The 13,774-nt window shown below is 37.2% G+C and overlaps 1 pseudogene across 1 annotated transcript in view; it reads right to left on the minus strand.

Moving 5' to 3' along the window:
* The window catches only part of LOC101702584 (small ubiquitin-related modifier 2-like), a 45,485-nt pseudogene that overhangs the window by 20,157 nt on the left and 11,554 nt on the right, over positions 1–13,774 (minus strand). Inside the window, exon 6 of the transcript XR_002387488.2 lies at positions 1–10,271. This exon is cut by the window's left edge and continues 20,157 nt beyond it. The product of XR_002387488.2 is annotated as a small ubiquitin-related modifier 2-like (transcript). The remainder of the gene's footprint in view (positions 10,272–13,774) is intronic.

Genomic DNA, 13,774 nt, shown 5'->3' on the forward strand with positions numbered 1-13,774 from the left:
GCCACCATGAACTATTTCTCTACGGGATGGACTGCTGCCACACCACCTTGCCTTGGAGCCAGCCAATTATGGACTGAAACCTCTATGAACTAGCTAAATAAGCCCTTACTCCCTTTAACTTTGGGTGTTGGGTATTTTGTCTCAGCAACAAGAGAAAAATAACTAAGACAGCATATTTTGGCGAAAGGACAGCCTATTCAACAAGTGCTGTGGGGAAAACTGAAACATTAAACCTACCGGAAGATAAAATAGGTAAACACTTGAAGACATAAATGTATGAAAATATTTTCTAAACAAAACCTCAATTGCACATGAAATAACAGCAAGAATCAACAAAGAAGATTATATCAGACTAAAAAGCATTTGTACAGCAAAATAATCACTAGTGAAGAGACGACCTGAAAGGGAAAAAATTTGCCAGCTACTCCTCAGAAAAGTAAGTATCTAGAATATACAAAGAACTCAAAAAATTAAACCACCTAAAATTAAAGATCCAGCCAAAAAATGGGTAAGAGAAATGAATAGACACTTCACAGAGGAAGAAATAGAAATGGTCAACAAATATATGAAAAAATGCTCAACATTTCTGGCCATTAGAGAAATGCTAATTAAAACAACACCAAGATTCCATCTTACTCTGGAAAGAATGGCAACCATTAAGAAATCAAACAATAACAAATGCTGGCCAGGATGTGGTGAAAAAGGAACCCTCTTTCCTTGGTGGGAATGTATACTAGTACAACTATTAGAGAGATCAGTACGGAGATTTCTCAAAGGACTGAAATTAGAAATTCCATATGATCTAACAATCTCCTTGCTAGGTATCTTCCCCAAAGAACTTGAGAAAGCATACTACAGTGATAAATACATACCAATGTTTATAGCAGCACAACTCATAATAGCTAAAACCTGGAAACAGATGATGGGATAAAGAAAATGTGGTATCTATATATAATGGAATACTAAAATGCTATAAAGAATGACAGATTTGAGACATTTGTAGGAAAATGGATGCATCTGGCAAATACTATGTTGAATAAAATAAACCAGACACAGGAGCTTAAATACCATATAGTATCTATCTCTCCTTTGAATGATGCAAAGTACAAAAACAATAATAAGAATGAATAGATGGGGACAGAGATGCATTTCTTCCGATAGCAAACTGGTCCAACGGAGAAAGCATGAGGCAAAAAGGGAAAGGCAAAGTAAGTATTTTTTTGGTGTCAGAGATCGAACTCGGGTCCTTGCGCTTGTGCGGCAGGCGGCGAAACCACTGAACTAAATCCCCAGCCCTAAAATAAGTAGAATTAACATGTGCCATGTACAGGAACCTAATCTCAATATAAATATATGCCATAACACGACCTAAGATTAATATCAACAAGAAAGAAAAATGGGACAGGGGAACTGGAGGAGGGAGAGGGAAAGAGATTTTTTTTTTTTAATTTTTTGAGAAGATTTTAAAAAGAAACAAGCTGTGGTATGCAGATGAAACCATTGCCAAAGATGTAAACTGCATGAAATGCAAACATGCACTGAATAAAAATATTTTTTAAATTAAAAATCAAAAAAGTGGGCTGGGAAAAAAAAAGCCCTGGGAAAAAAATTTTTTTTTAATTTTCTCACTTTGCATCTTTATAAGGATTAAATGAGTTAGACTGATAGTATTTATTTATTTATTTGGTACCAGGGATTGAACTTGGGACCTTGTACTTGCAAGGAAGGTGGCGGCACTACTGAGCTAAATCCCCAGCCCTAGACTGATAGTATTTAGAAAACAATTAGCACAATACCTGGTATACAGAAGGTACTCAATAAATGCTAGTTCCTTTCTGCCTTTGTATCCTTTATTGACTTTCCTTCTCAATTTCTTATAAAAATGTTGTGTTTGGGCCAGGGATTTAGCTCAGTGGCACCATGCCTGCCTTGTAACTGCAAAGTCCTGAGTTCGATCCTCAGTACCAGAAAAAGAAAAAAAATTGTATTTCCCACAAAGGTAAGTCACATGAATTCTTGGTTATTGATGTTAGGAACACAAAATATGAAATACGAGGTACCATGCAGGAAGTAAATTTACAGTTGAAAAGTCACTTTGTGGGATTTTTGTTGCTGTTTGTTTTTGATAATGTGCAATTATAAGAATTTGTGAAGATTCTTTAAAAAGTCAGTTAGTGTGCTTAGACATAGATGAACTCAGAGACTATTGCCTTGCTATTAATTACAGCTATATTTTTGACAAGTATGGCTGCCATATCACTTTAATCACCCCATAATCCACTGTGTCTGTGCTAATAAATAAAAATACTTCATTAAACATTTCCTAGTAAGCAATAGAAGACCTGTGACTTCCACACTCCTATATGTTACAAAGTAAAATCTTTTTTGTTTTTTGTTTTTGAGACAGGGTCTCTCTATGCAGTTCAGGCTAGCCTTGAACTCACTATGTAGCCTAGCATGGGCTCAAACTTGTGGGACTCCTCCTGCTTCAGCCTCCTGAGTTCTGGGATTATAGGTGCACACCACAATGCCTGGCCAAAGTAAAATGATATAACAGTAGTCGACTCAAATCATGTCTAGTTTTATAGTCAACTAATAGCTGTGATTTCACAACCAATAACAAATGTTGGTGGGGGTGTGGAGAGAAAGGAACCCTTCTCCATTGTTGGTGGGCGTGCAGACTGGTGCAACCACTGTGGAAATCCGTGTGGAGATACCTCAAAGAACTAGGACAAGAGGTCCCATTTGACCCAGCTATTCCCCTACTGGGTATCTTCCCCAAAGAATTAAAAAAATCATACCACAGCGATACATGTGCACCTCTGTTTATGGCGGCACAGTTTGTAATAGCTGAGGATTGGAAACAGCCCAAGTGCCCATCAACTGGAAACTGGATAAGGTTTTTTATAAAATGGATTACTACTCAGCCATAAAGAATGAGAAACTTGAGTCATTTATAGCTAAATAGATGCATATTGAGGCCATACTCTTAAGTGAAATAAATAGGACACACGTGTAAATACCAAATACCATCTCTAGTGTGAGAAGCTGAAAGTGTAAATAAGGATGAAAATGATTAAAACGAATAATTGATAATTTGAAATAGGAAAAGGTCCAGGGGGTTAGGGGTGCCGGGACGGGAAGGGGAAAGGGAAGAAGGGAAAGGAAAAATTATGAGAAAAAAAAAATTGAAGCAAAATCTATGTAAATAGGGAAGGGTGGTGGGGGTGAAGGGTGCATAGGTAAAGGGGGAAAAATAAGAACTAAAATACATCATGTTCAGGTACAAACACCCAATGATAAATGTAAATGTATTGTATACCTAAAATGTACCAATATATAAATAATAATAAAGCTGTGATTTCAGAGTACACAAGTTACCAAGTGAAAAGTTCTTTTATATTTAATATAATGTACTATGCATATTTCAATGTCTCATGATATCAAATGAATTTAATAAGATGATTATGTGGGTCAAATTACTTAGAAAGTTCTTCAAAGAATGGCTTTTAGACCTATTATGACTTTTAATGGTGCAATTCATTAAATTATTGGAAATTTTTAGAATCCTGACAGCAAGTGCTGGTCAGAAACACTCTGCCATGGTGATCTATTTTAAAAATGTACTTCTCCCTTTTGGAAGCTCATTCCTCATTTTTAATTATTTAAACTGCTTCCTTCTTGCCAAATTATAACTTGAATATTCTAACTTCAAATAAGCTTCCAACCATATTTCTCTCAACTCTATATGAAGATGTCCTGAGTTTTCTTTTTTCCCTTCAAGTATTAAATATGACCCTGCTTATTTTGTGTCAGAATCTATGGGAAAATAGATATTACTAAAATCTAAACATTTTTTAAATGACAATTTTTTTATTGCACAGCACAGCCCATTGAAAGGGCAAAGTCAATGGAAAATGACTGAAATACTCAGTTTTTGACCATGGGGTATGCATTGTCTGTGTTGCCTTTTGACAGAGATATTTTGTTTTTTGTTTTTAGTTCTTTTATTGGTACATTTTAGGTATACAATTTGTTTACATTTATCATTGGGTGTTTGTACCTGTACATGATATATCTTGGTTCTTTTTTTCCCCCATTACCTGTGCATCCTTCACCCCCTCCACCCTTACCTATTTACATAGATTTCATTTCCATTTTTCTTTTCTCATAGTTTTTCCTTTCCCTCTTTTCCTTTCCCCTTCCCTTCCCTTCACTAGTTCATCTTTGGACCTTTTTTCCTATTTCAAATTATCAATTATTCATTTTAATCATTTTAACCCTTGTTTACACTATCAGTTTCTCACACTAGAGAAACTATTCGGTATTTACACGTGTGTCCTATTTATTTCACTTAAGAGTATGGCCTCAATATGCATCCATTTAGCTATAAATGACTCTAGTTTTTTGTTCTTTATAGCTGAGTAGTACTCCGTTTTATAAAAAAACCCGACATTTTCTTTATCCAGTTTCCAGCTGATGGGCACTTGGGCTGCTTCCAAGCTTTAGCTATTACATACTGTGCTGCTATGAACATAAGTGCACATATATCACTGTGGTATGATACTTTTAATTCTTTTGGGAAGATAACCAGTAGAGGAATAGCTGGGTCAAATGGGACCTCTAGTCCTAGTTCTTTGAGGTATCTCCATACTGACTTCCACAATGGTTGCAGCAGTCTGCACTCCCACCAGCAATGGAGAAGGGTTCCTTTCTCCCCACAACCCTGCCAGCATTTGTTATTTGTTGATTTCTTGATAGCAGCCATTCTTTCTGGGGTGAGGTAGAATCTCAATGTTGTTTTCATCTGTATCTGTCAAATGATGAGTGATGTTGAACATTTTTTCATATATTTGTTTGCTGCTTTTACTTCCTTGTCTGAGAAATGTCTGTTCATTTCAGATGCCTATTTTTGAAGTGGGTCTTTGAATTTGGGGGGTCTGATTTTTTTCAATTCTTTATATATTCTAGATAGTAGTCCTTTGTCTGAGGTACAGCTGCTAAAAACTTTTTCCCATATTGTAGGTTGTCTGTTAGCTCTGTTGGTGGTTTCTTTTGCAGTGCAGAAGCTTTTTAAGAAGATGAGATCCCAGTTGTTGATGCTTTCTGTTAGTTCCCGTGCTGCTGAGGTTTTGTTCATGAAGTCTTTTCCTATGCCAATGTCTTCAAGAGTTCTAACTTATCTTCCATCAAGTTTAGTGTTTCTGTCTTAATATTTATATCTTTAATCCACTTCAATCTTAGTTTAGTGCATGGTGATAGGTATGGGTCTAGTTTCAATCTTTGGCAGGTTGAAATCTGGTTTTTCCAACACCATTTATTAAATAGGCTATCTTTCCTCCAATGAGGGTGGTTGGCTCCTTTGTCAAAGATGAGGTGGCTGAGCATGTCTGGAGTTGTTTCTGCATCTTCTAATCTACTGAACTGATCCTCAGGTCTGTTCCTTTGCCAGTACCATGCTGATTTTATCACAGCAGCTTTGCAGTATAGTTTCAAGTTGGGGATTGTGATACCCCCAGCCATGTCTCTATTGCTTAGAATTGCTTTAGCTATTCTAGGTCTCTTATGGTTCCAAATGAATTTTTGGATTGTTTTCTCTAGTTCTGTGAAGTATATTGTTGGAATTTCAATTGGCATTCCATTGAATCTATTTAGTAGTTTTGGAAGTATGGCCATTTTCACTATATTGGTTCTTCCTACCCAGGAGCAAGGGATGTCTTTCTATTTTTTTGTATCTTCTTTGATCTCTTTTTTCAGAGTGCTGTAGTTTTCAGTGTAGAGGTCTTTTGCTTCCTTTGTTAGGTTGATTCCTAGATATTTCACTTTTTTGGATGCTATTGTAAAAGGAACTGTTTCCCTAATTTCTCTCAGTGAGCCTGTTATTTGTGTATAAGAAGGCTACTGTTTTTTGAGTCTTGACCTTGTATCCAGTTACTCTACTGAATCTGTCGATTAAGTCCAGAAGTCTTTTGGCAGAGTTTTTTGGGTCTTCTATGTAAAGTATCATATCATCAGCAAATAATGACAGTTTAACTTCTTCTTTTCCTATCTTTATTCCTTTTATTTCTTTCTCTTTTCTAATTGCTATGGCTAATGTTTCCAGAACTATATTGAACAGGAGTGGTGATAGTGGGCATCCTTGACATAGATATTTTGATTTCAATTTCATTCAGTTTGAGAAAACTTACTATTCAAGGTAAGATTCTTTCAAATGACCCACCAGAATTCATATAATAATCCTGCCCTTTGGAAACAGGGCCTCACTATATTGTCCAGGTGGTCTTGAACTTCTGGGCTCAGGTGAGCCTCCTGTCTCAGCCTTCTCAATGGCTGGGACAATCACCACTCTGTCCAGCACATAGTGATTTCTTAATTTCTTCTCTTTAAATATTATTTAGGGTGGCCCCACCCCATTGGCACAGAGCAGCGGAGCCATGCAGCACCAACGTAGCACCCCCCCTTCTGGCCACTGGGCCAAGCCAGCACTTGGATCCACACCACAGAGAGGCAGTGGGTCAGAAAGGACATTGATTTTAGCTCCAGAAGATAGAACAGAAGTGAACAAGAGAAAGAGGGCCTTTCTGAGGCTCCTAGATAAAAACTGAAGCCCACTAGAAAAGCGAAGAAAATCTCTGCAAAAAAGGCACACCAGACCACCATAGTTGGTAAGTTGGAGGGATCACCACCTCCCATTGGAACCTGGACTATCTTCAGGGGAAGGGCAGCTGGAACCTACAGCAGAACCTTGAAATGCAAAGGAGTTGAAGTTATCCCCTGTATATTATAGTGCAATTAAACTGGAGATCAACAGCATAAGAAATTGCAAGAACTGCACAAACACATGGAAATTGAATAACATCCTCCTGAACAACTAACAGGTCACAGAGGAAATTAAAGAAGAAATTAGACAGTTTCTACTATCTAAATGATAATGCCAATACAACATACAGGAATCTATGGGACACAATGAAAGCAGTTCTATGAGTTCTACGATTCATAGCAGTAAATGCCCATATTAGGAAAACAGAGCAAGCTCAAATAAACAACCTAATGCTGAACCTTAAGCTCCTAGAAAAAGAAAAGCAAGACAAACCCAAAGTTCATGCAAGGGAGGAAATTATAAAGATTAGAGCAGGAATCAATGCAATGGAGACTAAGAGAACAATATAAAAAAAAAATCAACAAATCGAAGAGTTGGTTTTTCAAAAGAATAAATAAAATCTATAGAGCCTTAGCCAACCTTAACAAAAAAAGGAAAGAAAAGGCTCAAATTTATGCAATGGGGAATGAAAAAAGGTAAAGTCACAACAGATCCAGCAGAAATCCAGAGGATCATCAATACCTACTTTGAGAAACTGTACTATAATAAAATGGAAAACACAGAAGAAATGGACAGATTCCTAGGCACATATGAATTACCAAAGTTGAATGAAGAAGATATAAAAAGTCTAAACACCCCAATTACAATCAGTGAAACTGAAAATGTAATTAAAACTTTACCAACACAGAAAAACCCAGGTCCTGATGGCTTCACTGCTGAATTCTAAAAGACATTAAGAGAAGATCTATTGCCACTACTCTTTAAACTCTTCAATGAAACTGAAAGGGAAGCAATACTTCCAAATTCATTCCTGGAAGCAAGTGTTACTTTGATTCCAAAACTGGGGAAAGACCCAACCAAAAAATAGAACTACAGGCCAATCTCCCTAATGAACACAGATGCAAAAATCCTCAATAAGATACTGGCAAACAGTATACAGAGGATCATCAAGAAAATCATACACCCTGACCAAGTCAGATTTATCCCAAGGATGCAAGGATGGCTCAACATATGTAAATCAATAAATGTAATACACTACATCAATAGAGTCAAGGACAAAAACCATATGATCATCTCAATAGTTGCAGAAAAAGCATTCAACAAAATCCAACACCCATTCATGATAAAAACCCTATAGAAAATTGCAATAGATGGTCTTTATCTCAAGCTAATAAAGGCTATCTATGAAAAACCAACAGCCAAAACCATACTAAATGGTCAAAAACTGAAAACTTTCATGCTAAAATTAGGAACAAGACAAGGATGCCCACTATCACCATTCCTGTTCAATATAGTTCTAGAAACATTAGCCACAGCTATTAGACAAGAGAAAGAAATAAAAGGAATAAAGATAGGAAAGGAAGAAGTTAAACTTTCATTATTTGTTGACGATATGATACTCTACATAGAAGATGCAAAAAATTCTTCCAAAAGACTTCTAGACTTAATTGACAGATTCAGTAGAGTTGCTGGATACAAGGTAAACACTCAAAAATCAATAGCTTTCTTGTCTACAAATAACAGACTCAATGAGAGAGAAATTAAGGAAACAATTCCTTTCACAATAGCATTCAAAAAAAGAGAAATATCTAGGCATCAATCTAATGAAGGAGACAAAAGACGTCTACACTGAAAATTACAGCACTCTGAAAAATGAGATCGAAGAGGACATAAGAAAATGGAAAGACATCCCTTGCTCCTGGGTAGGAAAACCAACAGTGAAAATGGCCATACTTCCAAAACTACTATACAGATTCAATGGAATCCTGATTGAAATCGCAACAGTGTATTGCACAAACTAGAGAAAAAAAAATCCAAAAATTCATTTGGAACCAGAAGAGACCTAGAATAGCAAAAGCAATTCTAGGCAAGAGAGACATGAGAGGGGGTATCACAATCCCAAACTTGAAACCATACTACAAAGCCACTGTGAAAAAAACAGCATGGTACTGGCAAAGAAACAGACCTGAGGACCAGTGGAATAGATTAGAAGATACAGAAACAACTCCAGACATACTCAGCTACCTCATCTTTGACAAAGGAGCCAACCAGCCTCATTAGAGGAAAGATAGCCTCTTTCATAAATGGTGGTGGAGCCGGGGATTTAGCTCAGTGGTTTCTCTGCTGCTGAGCAAGTGCAAGGACTCAAGTTCGATGCCTGATACCAAAAAATAAAAATTAAAAAATTAAAAGATTCAATAAACGGTGTTAAAAAAAACTGGATTTCAACCTGTCAAAGATTAAAACTAGACACCTATCTTTCACCAAGCACTAAACTAAAATCAAAGTGGATTCAAGATCTAAATATTAAAACAGAAATACTAAACTTGCTGGAAGATAAGTTAGGCATAACTTTTTTTTTTCAAACAATAAGTTTATTTAAACAAGACACCTGACTTAAAGGGAAAACTATCTAGGATTTTTTTTCTTTTAAAGAGTAATTTATTCCTACATAAAGACTGATTGCCCTACATGTAACAGCTACATACAAAAAGTTATAAAATTGTCCTTGGTTTTACAATGATAGATGAAAAACATTAAAATTCTCCAATCAAACAAGGTATGCAGGGCCGGGGATTTAGCTCAGTGGTTCTGCCATCTGCCTCACAAGCACAAGGTCCAGAGTTCGAACCCCAGTACCAAAAGAAAAAAAACCAAAAACAAGGTATGCAAAGATTTTTATGTTGTTGTCTTTTCTGTTAAAACAGTGAGAGCAAAATAACTTACTGGAATATAAAGATAAGAGCTGATGAGCATGCCACTAATGGAGAGAGGGATTTTCACAGAACCAGTATCTCCCCATTCTGTCTCCATCTGATGTCAATCAAAACATATTGTTGGCCATTTAGTAAAAAAAAAAAAAAAAAAAAAAAATGGGGAAGGGGTAAATGAAAGAATAGAGAAAACCATACTGTAGTAGTCAGGATATGGTGGAACCAAATTGCAGTTTTCTAATTGATAATGTATTCTTGGTCTGTAAGAACAGAGTTCTGGAGTAGAGTTGTTGCAAGTTCCCTTTTTAGTAGACACCTCCTGTCTGCTGTTGGAACACATCAATTGTATCTTCGTCCTCCATTTCCAACTGTGCAGGTGTGTGTTTCATTGATTGGCTGTCCATCAAATCGGAATTCGATCTGCCTCATTAATAAACCCTGTCATTCACAATAGGCTTTCATTAGTTTACTAAGTGGTGTATGCCTCTTTATCTTAAACTGCACCACAGAACCATCCTGCCCCACCACCTTCAAATTAATATGATCATTGTTCTCAGTCTTGACTCCTTCCTTGGGCTTTTTGTCAGCCAATGTGAGCGCCCTAGTCTTCTCAGCTGCTGCTTCACAAAAGAGATACCAGGTCCGCACTGAACGAGCACACAAGCAGCTCCAGGAGCAGCAGAAGGAGGCAGCAGCGTTGGTCGAGGGATAGGGAACGCACACGTCCAGGTATAACTCTTGAAGACATTGGCATAGGAAAAAATTTTATGAAGAACTCCTCAGTAGCACGGCAACTAGCACAAAGAATCAACAACAGGGATCTCATCTCATTAAAAAGCTTCTCCTGGGCTGGGGATTTAGCTCAGTGGTTGCAGCACCTGCCTCACAAGCGCAAGGTCCTGAGTTCGATCCCCAGTACCAAAAAACAAAAATGTCCTGCAAAAAGCTTCTGCACTGCAAGAGAAACCACCAAAAGAGCTAAAAGACAACCTACAATGTGGGGGAAAAAAAATTTTTATTTTTTTAATTTTTAATTTTATTTTATTGGTACATTTTAGTATACAATATAATGACATTCATCATTGGAAATTTGCACCTTTACATAATCTCTCTTGGTTCTTATTTTTCCCCCTTCCCCTACCCTCCCTTCAACCTCTCCATTCCTCCTTATTTACAAAGACTGTTTCCATTTTTTCATTTTCTCTATTAATTCCATTCCCTTCTTTCCTTTCCCCTACCCCTCCCACTTCCCATTCCCCTTTGCCCCTTTTCCTCCTATTTCACATTATCTATTATACCTTTAGTCCTTGTTTACACTTTGTTCCACACACCAGAGAAACTATTCAGTATTTACACACCCTATTTCACTTAAGAGTATCGCCTCAATGTGCATCCATTTAGCTATAAATGTCTCTAATTTCTCATTTTTTATGGCTGAGTAGTACTCTATTTTATTTAAAAACCCCACATTTATCCAGTCTCCATTTGATGGGCATTTGGGCTTCTTCCAAGTTTTAGTTATTACAAACTGTGCTGCTATGAACATGGGTATGCATATATCACTGCAGTATGATTCTTTTAGTTCTTTGGGAAAGATACCCAGCAGGGGAATTGCTGGGTCAAATGGGACTTCCAGTCCTAGTTCTTTGAGGTATCTCCATACTGGTTTCCGTAGTGGTTGTACCACTCTACAGTCCCACCAGCAGTGGAGCAGTGTTCCACCTTCTCCACAGCCCCACCAGCATTTTTTATTGGTTGATTTCTTGATAGCAGCCATTCTTTCTGGACTGAGGTGGAAACTCAGCGTTTTCATTTGCATCTCTTTAATGACCAGTAATGTTGAATATTTTTTCATATGTTTATTTGCTATTTCCACTTCTTTGTCTAAGAAATGCCTGTTCATTTCAGATGCCCATTTTTGGATTGGGTCTTTAAATTTGGGAGGTCTGATTTTTTAAAGTTTTCTTTATAGATTCAAGACAGTAGACCTTTGTCTGAGGGACAGCTGGTGAAAATTTTTTCCCACATTGTGGGTTGTCTCTTCACACTGCTGGTGGTTTCTCTTGCTGTACGAAAGCTTTTTAGTAAGAAGAGATCCCATTTGTTGATTGTTTGTGCTAGTTCACAGGCAACTGAGGTTTTGTTCATAAAATCTCTTCCTACAACAATGTCTTCAAGAGTTCTTCCTAAACTCTCTTCCAGCTGGTTAGTGTTTGTTTTAATATTTAGATCTTTAATCAATTTAGATTTTAGTTTAGTGCATGGTGAGAGATATTAGGTCTATTTTTAATCTTTGGCAAGTTGAAACCCAATTTTTCCAGCACCATTTATTAAAGAGTCTATCTTTCCTCCAGTGAGGGTGTTTGGCTCCTTTGTCAAAGATGAAGTGGCTGAGTGTGTCTGGAGTTATTTCTGCATCTTCTAATCTGTTCCACTGGTCCTCATGTCTGTTTCTTTGCCAGTACCATGTTGTTTTTAGTAGCTTTGTAGTATTGTTTCAAGGTGGGGGTCGTGATACTGCCTGCCATGTCTCTGTTACCTAGAATTACCAAAAATAAACTCACAGACTGAAAGTTAAAGGGTGGAGAACAATACTCCATGTGACAGGAACCCGAAAAAAAGCAGGAGTAGCTATCCTCTTTGTAGATCAAGTGGATTTCTAACCAACGCTGATTAAGAGAGACAAAGAAGGACACTACATCCTTGTAAAGGGAACAATCCAAAAGGAAGAGATGAAAATCATAAACATCTATGCACCAAACAGTAGTACACCCAACTATATAAAACAAATACTGGGCCGGGGATTTAGCTCAGTGGTGTTGCCACCTGCCTCGCAAGCACAAGGTCCTGAGTTCGATCCCTGGTACCAAAAAAAAAAACCCCAAAAATAAATTTAAAAAAAACAACAAATACTAACAAACATGAAAAATCATATAAGCACTAACATAATAGTAGTGGGGGACCTCAATATCCCACTGTCACAAATAGATAGATCAACTAGACAAAAAATAAGCCAACGAAATACTAGAACTCAATCAAACTCTTGAACAAATGGACTTAACAGATGTTTACAGAGTGTTCTACCCCACAAAATCAAAGTACACATTCTTTTCAGCTGCACATGGGCCATTCTCCAAAATAGACCACATACTTGCTCATAGAACATGTTTAGGTAAGTACAAAGGAATTGAAGTTATCCCCTGTATATTTTCAGACCATAGTGTGATGAAATTGGAGATCAATAGCAAAAGAAACTGCAAAAATTTCATAAATACATGGAACTCAAACAACACACTTCTGAATAACCAATGGGTCACAGAGGAAGTTAAAGAAGAAATCAGACAGTTCCTTCAATTAAATGACAATGAAAATACAACATATCGGAACCTACAGTACACAATGAAAGCAGTCTTATGTGGGAAAAAATTTTTACCAGTGGTTCCTCAGACAAGGTCTTCTATATCGAATATATAAAGAACTCAAAAAAATCAGACACCCCAAATATAAAGACTCAATTGAAAAATGGGCATCTGAAATGAACAGACATTTCTCAGACGAACAAGTAAAAGCAGCAAATAAACATATGAAAAAATGTTCAACGTCATTGGTCATTCGAGAGATGCAGATGAAAACGCTGAGATTCCACCTCACCCCAGAAAGAATGGCTGCTATCAAGAATTCAACCAATAACACATGTTGGCAGGGCTATGGGGAGAAAGGAACCCTTCTCCATTGTTGCTAGGAATGCAGACTGGTGCAACCATTGTGGAAATCAATATGGAGGTACCTCAAAAAACTAGGATCAGAGTTCCCATTTGACCCAGTTATCCCTCTGCTGGATATCTTTCCAAAAGAATGAAAAGAATTGGGCCGGGGATTTAGCTCAGTGGTTCCAGTGCCTGCCTCACAAGCACAAGGATCCGAGTTCAATCCCAGGTACCAAAAAAAAAGAAGGAAAAGAATCATACCACAGCGATATATGTGCACCCATGTTTATAGCAGCACAGTTTGTAATAGCTAAAGCTTGGAAACAGCCCAAGTGCCCATCAACTGGAGACTGGATAAAGATGTGTTTGTTTGTTTTTTATAAAATGGAGTACTACTCAGCCATAAAGAACGAGAAGCTAGAGACATTTATAGCTAAATGGATGCACATTGAGGCCATACTCTTAAGTGAAATAAATAGGACACATGTGTAAATACCGAATAGTTTCTCTGGTGTTAAAAACTAAAAGAGTAA

Source organism: Heterocephalus glaber, unplaced genomic scaffold, assembly GCF_053883595.1.
Source record: "Heterocephalus glaber isolate CG9 unplaced genomic scaffold, H.glaber_assembly_v1.0 deba00001606, whole genome shotgun sequence".
NCBI classification, from domain to species: domain Eukaryota; kingdom Metazoa; phylum Chordata; class Mammalia; order Rodentia; family Bathyergidae; genus Heterocephalus; species Heterocephalus glaber.